The following is a 24,845-nucleotide window of genomic DNA, read 5'->3' on the forward strand; positions in this document are numbered from 1 at the left end:
CAGAAACAATGACTGCTGAACTTTTGTTCCACATTCCTCCTCACGTCTGATATCCACACCGAAAGTCTGCTTTGTGTTTAATACATATTTATGCCCCCAAACTATAAAAGTGTTGGTTGAGTAGACATGAGTAATTGACAAGTGATTATGAAAACTCACATTAATTTGATATAGCACTTTATAAATAATATAATATAATATAATATAATATAATATAATATAATATAATATAATATAAAAATTTTGAATTATTTTAAGATCAGGGATGGAGCTGAAAGCACTCTTAGAATGTGTACATACATGTAAAATGTTTGTTTTTAAAAACATTGCTTCCTCATCGTGGGTTTTTGGTGTGTTTTCACAAAAAAGACAAAGAAAATGGCGATGGGCAATATATTTTGGCCATTTATATAGTGACATCGACACCAGTACAAAAATATTATCACAAATATTTGTGTCAGAATCATCAGGGAAGTGAATAAATAGTCATTTATAATCATTTGTACTCTATAGGCCCTAATTTGCTTGACCCATGACAGTAGGTTCAACTTCGACATCTAAAATATTAGGAGCAACATCAACTCCAAACATTCACCATTAAGATAAATCAAAACCTCTCTTCAACACTCAATTCAATCTGAACATTGGAAAGCTCATGAATGGAATATTTAAACAGGGCTCTCATTTGTTCAGTCTAGAAGTTCCTATTACCTAATCAATATTCAGCTTCCCCCTCATTTCCCCTCTGGAGCATACAGCTCATGCAGACACAGTTATTTTTTCATAGAAAGCTCTCTAACACTATTTTGGCTCGTACATTTCAGGGCAAACTGTCATTTTGTTAAAAAAAAAATGAGTGAAGGGCTTACGCCTATATGGTTTCAGTGCACTTTTAGTTTTCCTATATATTTCAGTTTTTAACCTTAGTTGTTTTAGTTTCACAGAATACAGCATAACAATTTGGGAAAACAGACATTTTGCTAAGACCATGACATACTTGTGGTTCTTTGTAGCCTATTTGCAGGATATGGTTATAACCAAAGTGCTGCAGTGTCTCAGTTACTCTTTCAACAAACCATCGCAGGCCCTGGCGACGGCTAAACAAATGTCAAAGTTAATGCGTCTGGTGGTGCAAATGTTCAGAAATATAGAATCTATTTCTATCAAGTCAAAACAATCTTTACATTACATTTTTCCACTGTGGAGTTATTCAAATAATCATCATTCAGAGGAAGAATCCTGTTGCTCATTTGCATGCAAAGCTCATTTAGAATATCTAACTAAATTGGTTTGAAATTTATTTCAGGTTGTCAACTCAGATTTATGCATGTTTTTCTATTTGTTTTTGGTGATTCTAACAATTACTATAATTTTAGAATTAACTTGCAAAAGATAATAATTTTTTCCAAAAAAAAAGAGAAAAAGAAACACCAGTATTATCTACCTAAAATTCTGAACAAATTTACAATATCTTGTCAGGAAGAGAGAGATACTTTTACCCATGTGGCCACCAGGGGTCACTTTTGCTTGGTTTAACAAATTTGAGGTATTAAAAATTTGTTATTGAGGTATTCCTGAAACGGACTTGCAGGTAGACTGTCATACCACGGCTGTCCAGATTCACAAGAAAAACAATAAATCAAAAGCAACCCAGTTTGACAAACAGGCAGTGAGCAACTATCATCCAGTAGAGTGAATGTTATACAAGATGTCACTTTATTAATTCAACATGTTAAAATACAGTTATTCAAAATCAACTGTGAGGTTTAGCATCTGGAATCCTGCTATTGTCTGGGATGTTACTCGGGATTCTCGTGAACTGATTACAGCCCACAGTTGTGCATTCTATAAAAAACATCTGCCTGTGGTGTAGAAAACCACTCTAAACTATTACAGGGCCACTTCCGAAAGAAGGCTGGGCAAATTCATTCATACAGCACATTTCATTACAGCTGAACTAAACGCACTTTACATAATGTGCAGCAACAAGTGGCACGAGCACAATAAAACAAAACACAGCGACATGCATTTTAACTAACTGCACTAAAGTCAGAATTTTTTTTTAACGTACTGTTACACCCTGAAACAATCCATCTTTGATAGTGAAAACATGTAGTAAGGTAAAATCTAGAATATAAAAATATAATTAAGGTTTAGCATTTCCCCCACAATGTAATTACACAGCTCCAACTACTTACGTTGTAGAACCCACTCAGTCTTGGGCCCTGTAATCAGCTCCCTGATGTCATGAAGCTTTTACTGTTTAATTTTTGTTTATAGTAAACAGAAATTATGAGACTCGCTCTTGTTTTGAGCTTTATTGTATTCCTGAAGGTGCACAACATGAAATCATTTTTGAAACTGAGGTTAAAACTTTGTATTCTGAGTTTTGGAGTTCATGAGTTTCTGCTTTGATGACGCAATTTGGAGCAAGTTTGAAGATGTATTACTGCGTCTCTGGAACATTCTGTCAAGTGTTTTTAAAACACGACATGATTTTTTTTGCAAATGTATTTAATGCAGGCTTCACGTCAATTGGCCTGCAAATAAGGTCTTTGTAAATCTAATGTCAAGGACATATTGATTTAAGATGCATTGAATGAATTAACTTCAATCACATGAAGTATATAAGACAAGGCCAGTGCCACGTTTATGTGCAAGTATTCATTATACTTTAATTTTTGCAAGTTATTAGGGTTCAGACATGCAGGCTGCCACATTCACTCTCTTCATTGAGGTGAAAATCAACATTAAGTTGAAGAAAACCAGCCTGGCACAGTGTATTTCACCATCTCTGTCATGAAATTATTCAATTACATTTTCTAGGTTTTGTTAAATGACTATATTATCTTGAGGAATCTTTTCAAAACAAGCTGGAAGTGTGGTAGTTGGCAAAGCCGGCACTACCAGACGAGGACTGTATGTTCTCACTCCACGTACCCGCGTTCATGAACTACTCTCGTGAGTCTGGTGAGCTGTGATACTGAGCTGTAAAAAATCAACTTGACTTGACCGTCTCTGAAATGAAGCTTCATTACACAGCCCTGTGCCATGGTTAAATCATATGGATGAAAAAATTATACTTTTCAGATACTCTTCATGACTCCAGTCTCAACTTTAACTTCTCTTCTGTTTAGATAGGTTGGACTTTGACATATTATTATCTTTTTTTTTCTTTTTTTTTTTAATCTAGTGTGTTACAGTCATTCCAGTGAACCAACCTACACAGCACAATGTCTTTTGACCCACCTTAGTGGAATGAGTCCATAATCAGTGGTATTTATCCTGCAATATGTCAGAATGGCTACTGTGAGAGGGGTCTACACACACAAGGGCCCAGTTGTTCTCAAAGAGAAAGACAATTGAATTCAAGACTGATGGAGAGTGAGGCATCATGGTGACTGTAAGCCTTTCACTGCTCTCGCTCTCTCTCTCTCTCTTTCTCGCTCTCTCTCTCTCTCTCCACTGTACCCCACCTCTTGTTGGACACCAGACCCAGTAGCATGTCCAACCTTGCATGATAGGGCTTTCCCCAAGGTGTCACTACTCCTGCCATTTCTTGTTACATGCTCTAAACTGCTGTGAAGCTCTGGGCATTCGCATCTGCTGCGCTGCATCGTTCAGACCTGTTGCTGAAGTGTTTCTGGCTGGGGGGAAGCAGGAGTGGCACAGCTATGCGAAGCCTTTTCCGGTCCATAAATGCTATGTTTATTTTTGAAGTTCTGGCCTGGTGTGCACCACTTCCTAAAATACCGTCCCTGTGAAACATAATGGTGGGTGTACAAAGCCTGTCACAACTCTTGACAGGGATGGTTAGCCCTGGGATGTAGGAGCAGCAGGATGTTCTTCATTTCAAAGAGGTTGGAGCCACGTGTACCTCAGGCAGAACGCTCATGTCAGCAGAAGGCAAACTTCTTCCCTTTTTGCAGTCAGAGAAAAAAAAAAGAGAGAAGTAATTTATGACATCGGTCTCTTTCATGCCACAGTGTCCACCACTACTCTACTCAGCTGTGATTTACTGTATGATGGATAAACCATTTCAGGAAAAGAGAAAAAAAAAAGTATTTTTTTGTAAATAAATTAGCAAACATGTTTTCTTAGTTTTGAATGTTTCAAGATTTTATTTCAAAGTTTTGGAAACCTCTGTTCTGTTCCCGTAAATACACACACATGCATTGCAACTGTAAGTCATAAGGTTATATCCTTTACTATTATATCTACTTCCTCTGTTATAATGCCAGTAGCTCAACTGGGTTTGGATAGAGACGCTGGGTGGCTTCCAAAAGGTTCTGTTCCACAGCTGAAGCCACTTTACTATGCCTGTTTTCACCACAGTGCATCACTGGCCCTTCTGTGAGGTTGCTGTGCTTCCGTTGTGCCTCACAGAGCCTCTCAGTCCCTCCACGTGATAACTCTGTAGCCAACGTTGACGCAGGATCAAAGATCACCCCACGCCTAACAAACAGCTAGACACTTGGCCTATCAGAAACATCTGGGAGTGGTTGGTTGCAGCTGCCGGTGCATGCCCACACCCCTCAAACAATCAGGATTCAGGCCAGATGTGAAGATCATCTCACGTAAGGTACAGATGTTTCGGTTCCCCGAAGCCACTCACCACCAGGAGAAGTAGGATCCTTTCTGAAGTCTTATTAAAGTTTACGCTGCACCCAGATTGGGTTTGGTGCCTGAGGACATGCCACTGACTTATGGGTTGACACAAGCAAGTTGATTGAAAACAAACTTTGTCTTGGAGGAAATAATGCAAAAGGTTGTTGTCTTTTTTTTCTAAATAACTGATCATATGAGCTAAGAATCTTGCAAAAGCTTTTTCAATCAAGCTGTAGAAATAACGCTGCCAAAATCTACTGGCTCGGAAAGAAATGTCACATGAAGCGAAGGATATTTCATCCTTCTCAGCAGCTTCACAAGATTATTGCTTTGACTCGCCTTTTCTGATGAGTAGAGGCAGAATTAGCACCTGAAAGCACACACAAGAACATTAAATGTAAAAGCCCCATGTACACACCACAGGAAAAGTATCAACCAATCAAACTTTTTTTTTTTTTGCAGTTCTATAAATGTATGTTTTACATGTATCTCATGTAAAAGGTAGATAAGATTAATAAACCATAAGAGTAACAGTTAAAACCAACATTGTTAAATGCTACAGCAAATAAACCGATTGTGTTAAAACAATAAAATGTGAGCAAGATAAAATACAATTAAACTCAAGGGCGCTAAAAGAGCACATATGAATGATGATGTCATCAAACGAGGATCCAGTGGTGGATTATTTCTTAATCTAAATTACTGTTCCTCCCTCCGCCCACCAAATATGATCAAAATCCATCCTCGACTCTTATATTTATCCGTCTAAAAGAAAAAAAACAATGCCAGTGATGTCATGACCTTCTTAAAGTAACAAATCATAATGACCAACAGCAAAGTAAAATAAAATAAGAGCGAATCCTACAAATCTGTAATTGTAAAACCCAGCATAAAAACCAGACTGCATAGATGGATTTTTAGTTTTAATGTCAATATTTCAGCTCCTCTCAGATCTCCTAGAAGGGTTTCCCAGCTGTTTTTACTGTAGCTGTAGGCAGCTTCACCAAATGTTTTGCTTCTGCTTTGTGGGCTGGTAGGAGAGGGGAACTGGAGGATGAGGGGCCCTCTTGATTCATAAACCAAAAGCATTTCTGAGAGGGGTTCTGATGCAAGGCCATGTGGTGCCTCATAAACTGATAAAAGGAGTTTTAAGTCAAAAACCACAAGACAGGTATAATGTGTGCACTCCTCCTGGTCTTAGTCAACACTCCCCAGCAGAGGGTTGAATTAATTATCTGATTTTTGGAGCCTATTTAGCTGATCAATGGCGCCATGGCGTAGGTCCAGGTGTGCTCAGCCTTATCCTCCCCACTGGGAGGAGATGGCGCCAACGTTTCTACAGGCTTCAATAAAACCGCATTGCAGTGCTGCATCCACGGACTGATTGGTGGTTATTTGTTTTTATAAAGGCAGGTTTGCTCAGGCCCTCTGTCTCACCCCTACTTGCTATTAAATTTATAGCATGTGAATTACACAAATGACAGTGTGACATCTCCAAGAGCTGATTGGGCTATCCACAACCCAGACTTCTCCTACGTCCGCTGCTCATTAGTCTGACTGCGGCAAGCTACGCGGTTGATGCGGCCTGTTTGAAAAGACATTGAGAGACAGATGCAGGACGGCTGTGAGTTGTGATTGGACGGTTGGTAGCCCAATCAGCTTTTGGAGATGGCACACTTAAATTTACATAACAAACAGTGCAATAACAATGCAATCGGCGCAAGTTTTAAACAATCACCCACTAGTGGGAGAATGCCAAATTGTAGCATAATGACAAGTCAGGCTAGAACTTCTAAATGTACTTACTAAAACTAAATGAACTTACTAAATGAAGCTTCTTCTGACTTCCCCTAGTTTTTCATGTTTCTGATAACAAACCAACTAGCAAAGCAACTTGCAGAACTTCCTAGGAGAGGTCAAGTGATGGAGGAGTTGAGCTGGTGCCTCAGAATCCACTGTGGAGGAATCTAGCTAATGATTCCTGGACAGAAGACGCCTGCAGAGCGCGTTGCAGACTTGACACACACTGGATATGATGTTCATAACAGACCTGAGATAGTCTGAAGAGGCTTCCGCTCCCGAAGGCACCCCCTGTGGTGATTAGAAAAACACCACAGGGTGGATATAACACCCTGTTATTCTTTCCTCTGCCGTCTCAGTCTGTTCCATCTCTCTGCACACCATTAAAACAACATCTTTGGCCCGCGCTCACAGAACATGACATCGGAAGTGAAGTTTGGTGACGTACCCTGACTGTGACCTTTCCATTCTCATGAATGAAGCAGGTTTGTACTGTACATCAAAGACTAGTTTTCTGTTTATACTGGCATTTGCTTTCAGTATCTCTTCCTCAAGGTTTCCTCCACTGCGCTGGCATGATGAGTTAGACAGCTCTTGTAAGACTTGCGCGTCGTGATAATAATCTTAGATAGGTGACGTTAGATTTAGGTCCCATGACTCCACTCCATTTGCTTCCTCTGTCGTCTGTCTATCATCTCGCTAGCTGGAGGTCTTCAAAGGTTTAATCTTGGACCAAGCCCATCCCAAGGAGCTTTAAAATCTCAATGGAGTTCTTTCTGTAACAAGATGTCACTGGAGAGTGTTAAAATCCTTCCCTCATTACTCACAGTGTTCTTGTTCCACATAAAAGACAACGAGTTAAAGATACAGCAGTGAAACATCTCTGCAGACCCGGAGGCTGCCGTTTCAGGGGTGGCATCAACTCAAGTACAACTTACTGTCCAAGTGCTTACAGTTGTATCATTAAAGGATTATTCTACTCTTGTCCAGTATTCCACTATCACAATAGTCTAAGTAAGGTTCACTTAGTGGAAATGCATTTTTCCTGATGAAGCACTCAGTGTGTCAAAGGTGTCAGACCGTATACCTGTTGTTTTATTTCTTACAGTTTTGGGTGGAATACACCTTTAAGCCATTTCTTTTACTACATTAATGAGTAGTTAAGTAGAATTTACTGCACGTACCAGTACAGAAAGTTCTCTTTGAGTGGGATACACTGTAAAACTGTAACTACCGTACTTGGAAATTGCATTTGGGTTAAATTCTGCTTAGTCTACCTTTTTGCTAGCTTGCAATTTGCGAGGTAGCACTGGGGTTGAAACTGCAGCTTCCATTTCTGCAGACACATAATATTGTATATAAATATAAAGGAGAGGAGTTAAGGATGGTTTTCTTGTAAACGCATCAACTCTTCCTGACAGTGATGAATCTCTCCGAGGCTTTTGCGTGACAGCTTGATGTTTAAATAATTAACCAAGCCTTTGAATTTCAAGAGGATCCAGGGGAAATTATTATTGCAATCTGGAGGGACTTCATCATGACTCAGGGTTAAATTAAATTAATTTATTTGATATATTGTGCGCGATGGGGAATGGGGATGAGGAGTTTGGTGATCAAACATTTTCCCAGTGGAGTCAAGAAGACAGAGGTGGGAAAGGATGTGATGTGAAGCAAAACCTATTGATGAACTCAGATGATGAAAAGGCTTATAAATGTGGTGGGGGAAATAACAGTGGACCGCTGCAGAAACAAGAACATTCGTTTTAAAAGCAGTGGTCTGATTGGTTGGAAGCCAGTCAGAGATTAAACGGAAGATATTAGCACAAGCAAGTGAGAAGTGAAGTTTGAGTGCAGTGGATGGTCAAATATCAGATTCGGTCACATTTCTCTGTGGACTGTTGATTTTTAGTTTTAGTAGATTTGTCCATCGGTCTAAATTTTTCAGTGGAGCATTAGCCTTAGGTCTTTAGTTTTACTTCCAGATTTGTTTCTATTTGTTTCACTTCATTAATTGCTCCACTCTACTGTAGTATGTCTCAGGTGTGTCTGGTTATTGATTTGCTAGCTTTGTATCTATATTCTAGTTCTTTTCCTCTTCTTTTTCTAGTTCATCCATTTAATTTGACCCTTTTTTAGATTTTTCAATATAGACTTGCTTATTTTTTATTTTCAACTTTTCCCTGTTTGGTATTTTAACCCGTACACTCAAATGGAAGCATATTGCTGTTTCACGCCGACCTTGTTTAACTTGCACTGAGACTGGTTTCTGTCTCACTGTGGTTCTTTTGTTCAGGTTTGACCACAGCATTTGTTCTTGGGTGAGCAGACAATTCTAAACTCTGAAGTGGTTCTTTTGTGGTGAGATATGAATCCGACCTCAGTCTGACCCAACTACCAGCGTACTCCACAGCTTTGAGCCTAAATCGTAGGCACCTGTAACCAGGTGTAGCTTGCTGTATTGGACCTGTCAGAACTTCCAAACTCCTGCAGTTTGCATAGAGAGACAAAAAAAAATCTTGCTTTTGATTTCAAAAACCCACAAAGTAAATGAATCAGAATATGTAGGCTTTGATCTGTATCTCTTCTGCATCGACAAGAGCTTTGGGTTTAGATTTTGGTATCAGGTGCATTCGGAGAAGCATTCAGAGGAAGATCACAGGGCGCAGTCTCAGGACCTGAGGGAATGCCTCTCATATGAGGAGATTTCTTCTTTTGTCCAGGTTCATCTGGGGTAAGAGGGAAGATGCGGTAAGGGGTAGAAATACAGATGGAAAACGAGCAAACATAATATGGTCTTCGCCTGAAGTACCTTCAGGCTCAGGCCCTGATAAGATCCTGATCAGTTTGATCATTCTAAACAATCTCCTCTGACTCACTCTTGCTTTGTTTTGTGTTGAACTACAACCATTCCTCTGAAAAGGTTTCACAAACACTGATTCTGCACGGATAACTGGTCCGTGACCTTCCTGTCATGCAGAAGCCATGGGCTGTCTCCCAGCTTGCATCCTGAGCTACTCCCACACCACTTTGATCATATAACTACTTTATCTCCTACGACAGCCTTACTATTAATTATTCCCAATTATTTGGCTACAGGCGTTGGCTCCTGGCTCCTGAACTGATGAGTCAGAGAATAAAATGACTCCTTGTGCTTCAGGATGAGGATTTGGGTTCAAAACCTCAACGAATCATCAAAGGCTACAAACGGGATGTGGTTAATTACTATATCTGAGGTTATGAAACAATTTCATTCACCATTAAAATGATTATACCGGTATATTTATGTATAATTGCTGATGTGAAACCTTGTCTGGGTATTTTTAGTCCTGGGCTTGGCAGCTGGTTTATAGAGTGCAACTGATTATAGTGTTTGTGCAAACCGAAGCACATATGGCCCTGACAGTGTCACAGCAGCTCTCTTTTCGTGAACATCTGTGCATGACTAACTCTGAAATATGACATACTAGTGATGTAGGGTCTTCCCTTGGGCGATTTATATTTTAGATTTATTTCCCATCACCATATATTTCATCCCTCTTCTTGAGGCTTTCATGAATTTCTTTCTTTTACTATGTTTTTCTCCTCGTGACAAGCATTTTTTTTTTCCACGTTGGGCTTCTTTTACACAACTGAGATCCGTGTTTTCACCCGAGTGATTTGAGGTCATAGATCATAACTAAACAGCTGTCCAGCGTTCAGAAAATGGATGCACATGGTCACAGCTGTGCGCAAATTCCCTTTGATGTCACCATGTTCCTCAGATTCTCGCACTTTAAAAAATGAAATAAGATTCCTCGTTCGGCAGCTGAGGCTGGATGAAAAATACAAGACGTATTTAAAATGAAGGCTTTCCTCAAAGGACAAATACAGCAGAGACATTTATTTTTATGCTATTTATCAAACATGAATCATTCAGACACATGAAAGTGCCACGCGAGATGCCAGCCTTTTATACACTTCTCTTGCAGCAAATGCTTATATTTGACTTGATGCTTTTGCAATACCCTCAGATGAAGACAAATTACAGCCTTTATTTTGAAAGGTAATCAGTAATATTTCTCTTCATTCTACTTGTCAAACCATACAGCTACGCAAATAGAATGAGAAATATTACAATGTACAGTTTACCCTCCATGGTAAACGCATTTTTATTGGAACCAGTTTCTTCACTGACTGCATTTACATGAGCTTTGAGGCTCATCCCAGTTTTGATCGTATTCAGGATATGACCTTTACGAGGACCACAATGAAATCCGGTTATTCACTTCCCCGTATACATAATGAATAGCTTCTGATTACTGCATGCTATATAGGCAGGGTAACCAGCAATTTTGAAATCTGTGGCTAAATGAGACCACTTCAGCTTATAGCGCTCTTTGCACTATTAGATGCTAACGTTGCGTTGCACGTTTGGCTTTTCTGCCTTATTTCTTTCAGAATTCTTTCAGAAAGAAGAAAGTGACAGGCAATATATTAAACGCACCCTCATCTTTAGCATTTGCACCATGATCTGACTTGCTCCACTGCACATGTTAGGAGCCTGGCGTCCTGAAGACTGTGCAACAGACCTGAATGCGTCAGTAATTTGATGCTTCCTGCAATCTTATGCGTATTTATTTCTTTCATTATTAAAAGACGAAACTCCTCGCTGCTCTCAAAGTGAGCCGCTCTTGTTGCCACCATGTTTACTGTAAGATATATATTCCTTTCAGGGTTCTCCAGTCACCATAATTGTGTTTCTCAAAAACTTAATTAGGGGTTATCCAGTTTTCTGAAACGTAAATGATGCTTAGATGCTCAAACACAGAAGAGAATACTTCAAAAACCTGATCATAACTGGAATACACAGTCAATCATTTTTTTTAGTGTTTCATATTTAATGTCAATAAAAACTGTGGTTAAAAAACACCAAGGAGATAAAGATGGTCAGGTTTTAAACTGCTTTTGTTGCTTCCCATCACCACTCTGAGCTGGCGAGTGATGGCCTACATATAATTTTCCCAAAAAAAGATGAGCATTTCTTGTACAAACTTCCTCAGACATAAACTTGACATCTTATACGGTATTCCTGCTGGGCCTGCTACTCGTAGCTGATGACAATAGTATTTCCTTTAGCAGCTGCGCGCCTGTAGTGACTCTACGGATACCAGAACCTGCTATTTTTGGGAAACAATCCTGTTTCTGCTTGATTATGCTTCATATATCATATATAATATGCAGGAAATACACAGCCATGGCTTCTACAGCAACAAATCATTCGGACATGATGAAACGCCTTCACTAGAAAACCACATGAACAAATAAAAGATCCACCTAAGATATTTTGGAAAAGAGACAAATTCCTGTTACATTTAATCCATTATATTATGCTTCCCCATGGCTTCCATTACTGAAAATATATATAGGCCATATATATGTTGCTTTTCCCTTGAGAGAATGTAAGTATTGCAAAAAAAATATTATTGTAAAAAGGCATAAATCCTTTGTTTCAGGTTTTGGTCTTCTACTCCTGCAAGGATTCAAAAACTGTTTTGTATTTGCGTCTCCATCAGGAACTGTTTACCATTTCCAACTCTTCAGTCCTGCTTCTTGTTATGTAAATGTTAGCTTATGAGCATATGGATTATGTGACCCTTGGACAAATTGTGGGTTAAGCTGGCGTCCTTGAGGGATGATGCCTTACCCTCGAATCTTACGCTGGCAAAACAACATTCTTTAGACATATGTGGATTTTTGAAAGCATGACCACAGTATAGAGCAAAAAAAAAAAAATCCTGCTGACATCTTAAACAGGAAAATCTGTGCTTGAACCGTCAGCGTCGTCGTAGCATGCTTAACATTGTCAGCTCCTTGCCGCTGCCGCATCGATTGAACATAGGTCCGCTTCACCATATGGGCTTGATTTAACGTTTCTACAAATGTTTACTTACTTTTTCAACATTGGTTCTCTCTTGTCTATGTGTTGATTTTGATTGACAAGTTCAGGGAAAATACGATGACTTTTGCTCCCACTGCAACACGGGAATATAATTCATTGCTGATAGGGGGGTGTAGGTCATTTATATTTCCTGTGGAACCAAACTAACGTTTCACATCTGCCAAACAAAATCCTTACAGCAACTGAGTCATGGCAGAGGAAAAATAGTTTCCATCACGGTAATATATTATTTCAGTTTATCCTGTCACTCCGTCTGTATGATGCTCCAAATGAGCTCCCTTTTTTAGTCATGCTGGCTGTGATGTGCTGACATGCAGATGTGATGTAGGGTTCAGTGCATCTGCTTTGCTGAAGGAATTCACCCAGGTTGCTCTCTGCTGAACCTGAGAGTGATTGTTCACTTTAATGCCAAGTCCTGTTGCTATGGTGTCTTTCAAACTGATGGTCCGTGGAGAGTCAGCAGTAGCTAAACTGTCAAAAGACCAGCATGGTGAAGTGTGGAGTCATGGAATTAAAGGAGCCTTTCTTTCTATGTTTTTTTTTTGTTTTTTTTTTCAAAGAAATATTTGCTTGAACAATTAAATTGTTCAAGCAAGATGTGGTAGAGAATTCCGGGGCTTCTCTCTCAATGCAGCACATTCCTTTCCTCAACAGCATAATGCATTCCTGGAGAATAAAAGTGACCTCCATCAGAATTAGTTAGACTCCTTACAATGTGTGAGGAATTTCATCCTGTGGGAGAACAACATGTTGGACTGCATGATTGATAGTGTATTAATTAGAAAGCATTCACCATGGATGGAGAGAAAAGATTTGATGTTGCTGAAGTGGGTGTCATTGTTAGAAGACAGACTGCTGTTCACCGGGCAGGAGGCCAAGACAGGTTTGATCTTATATAGTTTCTACTCAACAGCAAGGAAATTTGAAAAGTAATTTTCTATTTAACTTTATCAGGAAGTTTTGGCACTTCCTTGAAATTCAAGATTAATTGTTTTTTTTAAGTAATGGAATACATTTTTAATTATTTTAATTGGAAGATGCACTCATGGTTCAAACCCTGTTACAGATGCGTCTCTGAGCAAGTGAAATTCTCTTGCTGACATTTTGAATTATTCTCACGTTTGGCAAGACTTTGAAGCAGTTCCACTCCTCCAGCTACAACTACAGCGTTTGCTCCAGGGCTTAAAAGTAAAGGAGAGTTTTATTCTTTTCAGTTCTTCATATTTTTACTCCTTTTGAGACTGTCAAAATTCACTTGCAGAGTAATTCTCATGAAGTATAGCTGTACAATCCTATTTGGGCTATTCATCAAGCCTTTTTTGTTTAGAGGAGACTTTTTTTTTTCCTATACTAATTGAGGTTCAGATCATATGACTTCAGTAATCAGTAATTTAATCAGTTAACTCATACACTTTGATAATAACCGTCTTGAAAACAGATGCTATCCAGCCATGATAGTCTCACATTGTGGTTGGCAGCAAGCTGAAGAGAGCTTTAGAAACCCAAATTCTTCTATTTTTAGTCTAATGCTAATGTACTCACATACCCTCACTTGTACTTTAGTCTGTCTCAGCAGGTTTGACAAGTTAACGCAAAAATAAGTTGAATAAAAAACGCACAAACAACATGGGGATCAAATATGGATATTTTGCAGTAGAAAACTGATTTTAAGTGGTAACTTTTTCTTATTGTTCATGGCTGGACTGAGTTTGTTCGTATACAAGCTGGAGTAACAAACAGGCATTATTATTGTTGTGATTAGCTGGACCTTTTCAGCCTCTTAAGCATTTGCAGAGCAGACAGGGTCTTTGTCAGCAAAGCCCAGGCTTATATTTATGTCTCTGCAGTCACAGACATTCACACCTGCGACTTGCTGAGTACAACCTAACCTTTCTTTAAAGGTCCTTAAGCACGTCTCAAGAGTCCTCCCCCAATTATACTCTGCCTCCTCAGTGAGATTCTGCACCATGTTTTCTAACCTTCATTCAAGTTTGCAGTGAAAATACCAAGATTTTCACTTTAATGTGGACTAGTCGAGGTGAGTGTTTATTGTTAAAAGTAATACAGCAGCCCATTTTAACAATAACAGTTATGATATATACTGCAGAATGTGAGAAATAATAATTACAGATAAAACCTGATAACAGATCTCAAGGGACACAGTCATATGACTCCGATACACTATTTTATCACCACAGTGCAACTTTGATAAAATAATAGAACAATCCAATATCAAGATCATTGTCAAGGTGTGGTTGCCCTGGCAACAAATTCCTGTTCCTGTGTTGTTCTGGTCCAAATGAAAATAACAAAATATTCCAAATGGCATCACACGGCAACATCAGAGCGATGGCAGATCACCTCTGCAGGTGGAAGGACGGAGATCGACTGAAGGCTTACTAGGTTTTGTTGTAACCTGCATACACAAAACATACATTTTTGACTCTTTTTGGATAAAAATTCTGCAAAGTTTCTTTGTCTTGATTTCAAGATCCAGTCTAGAATATCACAAATAATTATCTTGTGTTCTGCCCTCACGGAAATGATTTATTGTTGTAATTTCTGTACTCAGGAAGCAGTAGTAACACTGACCAGAAATCTATAAATGAGCTTTTACATCATGATTAAACAGAAGATGACAAAGAAAAAAAAAAGGTACTCCCACATTTTTAACCAAATGAAAACCACCTGTTCTCTCAGTATCTGATTGGGGAAGATCATCGGGTGCGAGTCCATGGACATACAAACATGCACAGCGATATGCTACTGAGTACAACTGAAAATGAACTGACAGTGAAATGGTCTCAACTCTTTTTATTTGCAATTGTGTTTAAAAAAAAAAATCCAGTATTTTTCCTACCCAGTGCTTTTTTTGTAACATGGAAAAAAGCAAGAGCAGCTCATATTTCATCAAATGCACAGCAGGAAATGGTCCACTAGTGTTTCTGGTTAGTGTTTTGCCTCAATAAAAGTCCACATTAGAACCCTACTGATACACATACCCACCCTCCACCCCCCCAATACCAGTGGTCTCCATCAAATGTTCCACACCTGTCCACCTTAAAAGCCATAAATGTTTATATTCCGCCATGTTTTGAACCAGATGAGGCCATAGTAGAACATTTACAGAAACATTACATCTAGAAAACTGCTTGAAAGAAGTACTAATGTGTATGAATAAAAATGATTCCTCATTATTACATTCTGCGTCATTTTAGATACTCCTTTGTTCTGGTTGAATATGAATTTCTCTGGCAAAACAGCCTCTCATGCACTTAACTTCAATCTTGATCAAACTTGATGTGTTTATTATTTCTTTCATGGATTTTCAGCACAGCTACGGGAGCGAGTCCTTGTGGTTTCTCCTGTCTTTCATGGTAAAGTATCACTGAAATAGCTATCGGAGAAACAATTACTGAGACCACAACCTTTTGATGTGGACAAGGTCCAAACCTCCGAATGGAATTCTAGATTTAACCACTATTACAACACCTTCAGGTATTTTATTTTATTTTATTTTTTTTAATTCAGGGTCTCTTACGCACTAAATAGTCCAAGTACTCTCCAGTGGGGAGGATAAGGCAGTACGCTCACAAGCTTATATACACCGGCCAGTCTCACGCTTGGGAAACGGACATAAAAAATTCATTGGAAGTGTGACGTGACTTTGGGTAGAATCCGATGTAGAAAGTTGAAACCAAAGTTCTGAACAGAATAAGATGCTTAATGAGTAATAGCTGCTCATCCTTCGTTGTTCGATACAATCTTTTAGAAATGCAATTTGCTTTTGTAATTGTCTGGAACCAAAAACAAAACCACACATCAGGCTGACATTTTTAGATTAAGCTTCAGAATATCTTTTCATCTTTCATCATTTATTAAAGACAGAGTGCACAAATACGTATGAACATTTTGTCTGATTAGAAACTGTGCAATCTACAGGATATTTGACCATCCATTTTCATGTCTGTAAGGTGGGTTTATGACTTTTTTTGTCAAAATTTAAAGAAAAACAAAAGGATATTTGCCATATGAAATATACCTTGATAAGAAAAGGGATTTATCATTTTCTTTGATTAATAAAACACACAGACAGTCTAGGCAGATACTTGATATGAAACTGTCTTATCAGAGAAAATGCATACAACAAATACAAAGTCCTTTCTTTACATCACAGCAAAACATCTAAGCACCCTGACATTTATTAAATACATTTCCTCCTCTAATATCCTGTAAACATTACTATCGGGGCAATGTTCCATTTCACTCAAGCGAAGAGAAACAAACAACCAATCACAGTGTGATTTAGATTTATGCTGTTATGTCTTTCAGTGGGTCAGCACGGCGGTGCAGAGGTTGGTGCTGCAGCCCGAACCTGCTGGTTTGCTCGTATCTTTTCATTCACATGTTCTTTCCACGCTTGTGTGGGTTTTCTGTGGCTTTTCTGCGGCTTCTGTCCATAGATCAAATACGTGCAACTTGTTGGAGACTCTGAATTGCCCTTAAGCTGCCATCAAATGATAAGAGATTTGCTCTTCCCTCACAGCGAGGTCGGACTCAGAGAGTAGTGGTGCTGAGCAAAAATGGGGGGATATGTCAGGTTTCTTGGCAACAAAGACAGCTACATAAACAGCTAAGTTACAGTATATTCCTGTTCTTAAACCCAGTGTCCCCTTTTGACTCCTACCTTCCATTTACTCCTTTTCCTTCCAAGGTCATCTATGGAATAGAAGAATTCAGAGAATAAGATTTTCTTAAAGTCTATGTTTGCCTGTGTCACTTCTATTCAGCTGCTATTTCTTCTTTTTCTACAATTTGAAAATTCAGAAGCAACAGAGATGAAATAAGTCAAATTTTGAGCTCAGTGTTTTGTGAATCTTTCAAGTGTTACACAATGCTGAGGGTAATGGAGCAGCCCAGTTGCCAGCACCACCCTCCCCATAGCCAGTGTAACCTGCAGACAAACACCATTCAATGTTGACACCGGTTGACTCCTCCATGCCACCTTGGCAAGGGAGGAAGATACATCTGTAGGGAGGTTAAAACCCATGGGCACGAGTGTCAGTTACCAGTAACCCCATGCTAAGTCTCAGAAAGTGAGGTTTACCCACTGCCCAGCACTACCAAACCCACAGAACAGCTTTACCATGAATCAAGTGTAGGCCCTTTAGGTGTAATAATATGCATGCATGTCCATAGGTGAGTCTGCTCTCTCATTGGTGTCTTGTTGAGGCTGCGTCCTTCCTTTGGCTGAATGGATTGCCATCAACCCCCGAAATAAATGTGCCAAAGACTTGCAACCCCCAACCTCCTTGCAGTTGGTTTAAGTGTACAAACATGTACTGATCGGCCTTTCCGAACAAATTTAAGTGTATTTAAAAGAAATCATTTTCGTCTGTTTTAATAGTTTTTAAAAATATATATTTTTTCCAATTTTATTTGATTTCTGGAAATCATCTTTTGACCCCTCAATGGAATCTCAAGGCCCGCACCCCTACTGTATCCAAAACTGGGACTCCAATGCAGGACAAGCATGCGCTAAAGCAACAGGCTGGACAGAACTGATTAAACAATGAGGACAAATGAGACAATGAGAGACAGGTGTGCAAACAAGAGTGGGCAGAGCAGTAGACTGGACTCAGGAGGGAGGCGGGGCAGAAAGTGATTGACAGACAAGACATAAGTGATCACAAAAAAAGGAGGGAAACAGCACAGCAAGAAGTAAACTAAACATAACACAGAGATAAACCTTTGAAAATCAAAGAGGAAGTATCTGAAATGCAGTTCAGCAATGAAGGGGTTTATGGAATTTACACAAACAAACTATGGATGACATGTAAATGCAGGAACACTTGCTGGAAAAAGGGATCAAATAATACTGTTGCTATGGAAAAGTTCTGCTGTGGGTTCTCTATCAAATGCATGGAGGTGTATCTTACTTGGTGTGTGTGTGCTCATGTGGACTGGATTGCACGTGTGTTACTCCTCTGCTCTGCTGTCACGGTAATAAAGAGTAGCTGCCAGCACTGAACTCATTCGACTTGGTGATAGAAGTTCACACATTGAGAGTTACACACATAAGTAGGTCGTTTGAAGGAAAAAAGTTTTGCCGTAGGAAATTTTCAGCCATGTTGGGATTAAAGTGACCATAAAGTGTTTCTTCTCTTAATCCACACGAGCACATCACATGCAGCAATTAAATTTGGTGCTGTACTGCGACTTTATTTTGATGAGCCAATGATCAAGAGGTGTCAAAACAATCTATAAACCTTAAACATATCAGGGAATTTAAGCATCAGCTTGCATTTCAGCTGTTTCTTGACATTTCATCTGTCATTTCTCCATGGTCTGTGTTTTCTTTTGTTGCCTGAATGTAATGTCCATCCATCCATCCATCCATCCATCCATCCATCCATCCATTTTTTACAGCTTATCCTGTTAAGGGTGGCGGGGGTGGGGGGTGGGGGCTGGAGCCTATCCCAGCAGTTTTCGGGCGAGAAGCAGGGTTCACCCTGGACGGGTCGCCAGTCCATCGCAGGGCCAACACACATAGACAGACAACCATTCACACTCTCAGCCACGCCTACGGTCAGTTTAGAGTATCAATCAGCCTCGTCCCCTCTTGATGTATTTGGACTGTGGAGGAAGCTGGAGTACCAGAGAGAACCCACACAGGAACAGGGAGAACATGGAGACTCCACACAGAAAGATCCCGTGATGCCGTGCTCAAACTGGGGCTCAAACCCGGAAGCTTCTTGCTGTGAGGCAACAGTGCGAACCACTGCACCACCATGCCTCCTCCAAATGCAATGTCACAAAAGTTTTATTACTTTCTGACCTTTCAGCTACTGTTATGAGAGTGAAGCAGGGTTATGGCTACTGCACCAAAACAGAAGCAGAGCTGTTTTTGGTGAGTTGACTTTAGGATTCATGTGTTCTTTAGGAGTCATGGCCGGTGGGGAAATGTTGGCTGCATTGTTTCTCTGTCTTTTTCAAGATTTAGCAAGAAAAAAAAAACACCTTCAAGGCATTTATTGACTTCAGACATCTGAATAAGAACAATATTTGTGTGATAGCTAGGTTGTTATTTTGTTGAGATTCTTTTTCCGAAGGTGTTGCTAGTAAAGAAATAAGCTCACCTCTGTAGCATTTGAGAGCAAGAAAGTATCTCAATATAAAAAGTGCAAACTGAAATGCAGACCTGTCTTTTTATATAATCCTCAAACAAATATTAGAAATCACTTTTGAGTCCTTAAATTATAAAGTTAGGAATCTCAAGCTATGTTTCACTCTACATTACATGTTTTTACATTTGGCACATATGGACCACACAGCATGTGCCAAAACCCACGACAAGCCTGTATCATTACATTTGGGCAACGTCTGGCCTGCACAACACTCGCCAGTAACGAAGCTGTAAGTACTCAAACAGTTCCAGATCAGCCCCAAATGTGTCTGCTGTGTGGGAAGTGAAGCATGCTGACAACAGTGACAAATTGTGATTGTGAAGTTATTCTGAGTGGTACTGGCTTTTTGGAGCTGATGATGACACCCATGCTTGAGAGTAAAAGAGGAAGAAATCATACCGGTCTTAGTGGCGTTTCTGAGGGGTCACACTACTTTAAAAAAATAGGGGGGGGGGGGTAAACATGTCATGTCATGGGGTGGACCACGGAGTGTGCGCTACCTCAGGTCCACCATGACACCAAATCACCTCACAGGTTTCATGACTCTTAAACTTCACCATTTACCTGCTGAGCGGGGTTTTAAAGGTCTGAGATGGTGGTTGTCCTTTCTGAAAAGAATAACGTCTGAAACTCAACAACTTCATCTGCGACAAACAACATGAAATTATGGTTGCTGGAGTCGACAATTCATTAAAATCAATTTGAGCAGCTGCAGTGAATTCATCTGCCGTCTCCAGCCAGAACACACAGTCAGTGTGGCTGATTGGGCTCCATGCCCCCCCCCCCCCATCATTACTATCTTGCATCATGATGTGATTATTTGTTTAAAACTGGTTTACTAATGTTGCAGTTGTTCTCTTAACTCTGTCCTCCTGTGATTTCCTCTGGACCTCAAAATGATTCATGCCTCAATCATAAAAATGCAAAGAAATAATGCAAAATGCAACTAATATTCCCAACATTTTTTTCTTTTAGACTTTTTAACCTTTATTACATTGAATTCAACTTTATAATAAACTATGTGGACCATAAGTGTTCTTGGTTTACAGTTCCATTCTACAGAGGATGGTGGCACCAAAGTGCAGCAGTAGCCCTCCCTCCCTGCGTCTCTCTGCAGTCGGTGTGTCTCCGTGTGGCAGCCATGTGGCAGCAGCAGCAGCAGCAGCAGCAACAGTAGTGGTGGCAGTAAAGGACGAGAGGAGCAGGAGGTTGAACTCCGTCACGTGTTGAATGAGATCTGGGGAGAAACGTCCACCGCTCGGCCACACACTGTTTAGTTCTAGTCAGCGTGCTGCAGCACCAGACACACACACACAAACACACACTCAGTGGATACCGATAAGTTGATCACCTCCACTGGAAGAATAAGTTCCCACAAGTTTACATTGACACTTTTTGTAAGGGAAGGAGTTGGGCAGAAAGAGGGGAGACTTTCGTTAATAAACAACAACAATCTGAGTGGAATCGGAATCACTCTCGGAGGATTACGTTTTCTTAAAGATGGATGTAACTTTCTCCGTGTCCTTGTTGTCTTCATGAGGGAATACTGAGAGGAGCTTGAAACTCGACTCGAAACGCAGGAGAGGAACAGATGAATGTGAGTATCCATCACTGATTTCTTTCCTACAAGTAACCCGATAAGACGAAGTTGTCCATCACTGTTTCACTTTCTCCTCCATTGTTTGACTCTGAAGTTACTTCTGCTGGGTGGCTCGCCCGCACGCGTAAAACTTCGGACGATGGCTGCTTCTTTGGAGTTCTTTGATGCTCGTTTTCGCTTCTAACGATAAGAAAGATGCCGTAACAAGATGGACAATGTTTCAGCCTCATCGGTATTATTTTTCTCAAGACCCTCACTCCCGAAAGTTAATTCAAAGAACACCTAGCCGTCAAAAAGGGCGTATTTCTGCACGTACGGTGCGTTACAGCTTATCTTTTACCTGCAAAAGTGCTCACCGTACAGTTTTTATTGCGTTTTCTACCAGTAATTTTTGCAGCTAAGAGGAGCGTTTCTGTATATTAGCCTTTTCCCCCTCTTTTGTTTTTAAACTACATTTATGTCGCATTTTTGGAAACCCATGACTCATTCTTTAACTGGTCAAGCTTTGGGGTTGTTGTCCACTGCGCCGGTGTTCCATACAAAAGCAACCGGATGATTTCACACACGCCGGCCAAGTTACTGTATTAGCAGACTTGTGTTCATGGACCGTGAATAGGTGTTTCTTTCCCCTCAATTAATAAAATGATTAAATCTCGCCTGGGTGCCATCATCGCGCACTTGAGTGTGTGGCGGTTGTCATGGTGCAGCGCGACACAAGTATGCGGGGTTTTTGACTTGAGACGCAATAGCAAAAGTGCAGACTCCACCTTTCTCAGCTGCATCAGGTTGGAAATAAGAGCTTTTTGCTTTCTTATCAGTTAGTCATGATCTGCTGTAACAGGGTTGCTACAGTGCTCAGGGCCTCCTATGGTGACACCAGGGCAAAGGACACCCTTAACCTCACCTTATTAGTTTGAAATAAATCCATCCATCCATCCATCCATCCATTATACACCTGCCCGATCTGATCATATTGAGCACTTGAAAACGTTTCATGGAAAATTACTTTTGATGCATCAGAGCATCATTCTAATTAGGGCTGAGTATGGGAATATATATCAGGATACGATGGTCATGATATGGTTATATCATAGTGAATTGGAATACTCAACATAATTGAAAAAAAAACATAATTGAAAATTACAAACAGAGCCAAATATTCAACTTTCTCTGTACCACCAGGGCAGGCTAACGTTAGATCACATTATATTGATTACTCCACAAACAGTGTGGAGACAATTTTCCGTTCAAAATTTCTGTTCCGATCCATCGTCGTCTTCCGCTTATTCCTTACTAGTAAGGGTCGCGGGGGGGCTGGAGCCTATCTCAGCATCTACGGGCGAGAGGCGGGGTTCACCCTGGACAGGTCGCCAGTCCATCGCAGGGCCAACATACAGAGACGAACAACCATTCACACTCACATTCATACCTACGGTCAATTTTAGAGAATCCAATCAGCCTAGTCCCCAAATTGCATCTCTTTGGACGGTGAGAGGAAGCCTGAGTACCTGGAGAGAACCCACGCAGGCACGGGGAGAACATGCAAACTCCACACAGAAAGATCCCGCGCCCGAGCCGGGACTCGAACCCGGAACCTCCTTGCTGTGAGGCCACAGTGCTAACCACTGCACCACCGTGCAGCCAATTAATAGAACCATATTTGACAATTTGCAGGGATTTTATGTTACTGAACATAGGATATGCATGGTTCACAATAGGTTTTTATGATCTATTGCGATATATGATATTGATAAAGGTTTCTGGGGAAAAAAAACAACAACCAATGAATTCTATCTCTGTATTGATGATGTCCTAATTCTAATGTGGACTCTTGAGTTGAGTTCAGCTCAAACAGAAAACAAAAAAGAAGTTCTGATGGATAAATAAGCAAAAGTGAAATTTGGTCCACAGCTTTTATAACAGTCCAAGGCTTATGTCACAAACCTTTGGCACCGTACATGAAGTAATCATTTCACTCCATGTGTCTTTGGAGTTGGCTGAAGCCAGCTGGTGATACGGACTCTCCAAAAAAAGGAATGAACAACACAACATATGTGTCTCCCAGGACGGCCACACCAACGCCACCCAGAAAGTGTCTTGGTGCTTTTACATTTCTGACAATTGTCTGGCGGGAGTCACTGCGGTTTTACTCATCTGGTAATCAGTAAACTAAGTAATGTGTACATCACCATTGGCCTTGGCGCTGCCACGCCAGGAAGCTGTGTCCCCTGGCGTTTTTCCTCATTTGTGACCAGACGTCAACAGACAGTATGGGTTGAATTCTAGATTTGTATTCACTGCTTTCATGATGCCTCCCCTCAGTTTTCTATTTGATCTAATTTTCAACCAAATATGGAGACTAATGGTACTGAAAGCAAGAACAGTATTTGATCATATGCAGAGCAGACGTCATATTAAGCAGGAGAGCAGCCGCTCCACAAGAGCACCCAACTCTGAACAACAGCTCACATTAGCTTTTCTGCGAGCATCTTCTTTTTATCAGTTCTGAACATGAACACGTCATGTAAATAAGTAAGGCTTTATTCATTGCACATTTTAACACACAGCTACAAAGTGCTTGACTCCCACATCAAACACAAATAAAAAAAAATATTGCGATATAAAAAGTGACTCAATGAAAAGCAGACCAAACTAAAGTTAACAAAACAGATGACACGGATGGAGATCTATCTATCTATCTATCTTTCTATCTATCTATCTATCTGTCTGTCTATCTATCTATCTATCTATCTATCTATCTATCTTTCTATCTATCTATCTATCTGTCTGTCTGTCTATCTATCTATCTATCTATCTATCTATCTATCTATCTATCTATCTATCTATCTATCTATCTATCTAAAACAAAACTGATAGATTGGGGAAGCCAGCTACAGCAAACTAACTGTAAAGTCACCATCACCTCTTGCAAATTGGTGTTGTTGATGGATTGAAGGCTAGGATTTGTGGATTGGTGTGGTGGAGGAATGAGGGGTTCAAAAGTGTAACTGGGGAAGCCTTTATGCAATCAACATGATCTTCTGAATACTACAGGAAGCCTCTTGAGGAATGCAAGAACATGTGGGCTGCCTGCAAGTTGTAATGTTAATAAAACCGTCCTACAGTGATGGAAACATGACACCCAGGTGGATATGCAAACTGTTCACCCCCATTTGGTGTGATTCCTGCCCACAAAAACCATAAATACACCTGCTCAGCACATGGATGTATAATAAGAGCTGGATACAGGAAGTGTGCTGGGCATTGAAGCCAGTTTAACATAGCGGCCACTGGCCAAACCGTGTAATTACAACTATAGCATCCAGCACAGGATGCACTGCGGCTCAAAAAGACTTTCCTCCATAGACTTCCATTGTGGAAGAAGTGGCTGTAAAATGGTAGATCGTTTTTTTTTTTTTTAGCTTCACATCTCCCACAAAAATTTTGATTTCATAATTCGATAAGTTTGGTCCGATAATGGTTGATGGCAGCCTCTTGTGCCTCTCGTGCTCATGCTCCATAGCCCCCCGCAGCCAATAGAAACACAGCGTTTCCTTTGTACCCAGGAGCCAAAATGTTGGCATCTAGTACCATTGAGCAACTTTGATAGGAATGACTGAAGCAACACCTCTGAAACTCTAGGCTGTTTTCAATGCATCCATAGCTTGTCACAGTGGGTCAAACCAGAAGACCTCCCCGGCTGCACACATTA

At 40.2% G+C, this 24,845-nt stretch overlaps 1 protein-coding gene across 1 annotated transcript in view; it reads left to right on the top strand.

Moving 5' to 3' along the window:
- Positions 1-20,667: 20,667 nt before the first annotated feature.
- The window catches only part of LOC147254940 (protocadherin-16-like), an 88,199-nt gene continuing 84,021 nt past the window's right edge, over positions 20,668-24,845 (top strand). The window contains exon 1 of the mRNA XM_086216524.1: positions 20,668-21,130. The gene's annotated coding sequence lies outside the window, so the exon portion shown is untranslated. The remainder of the gene's footprint in view (positions 21,131-24,845) is intronic.

This window comes from Aulostomus chinensis, chromosome 10 (genome assembly GCF_037954235.1).
Source record: "Aulostomus chinensis isolate RoL2024-O1b breed Wild chromosome 10, RoL_Achi_v1.0, whole genome shotgun sequence".
Lineage (NCBI taxonomy): Eukaryota > Metazoa > Chordata > Actinopteri > Syngnathiformes > Aulostomidae > Aulostomus > Aulostomus chinensis.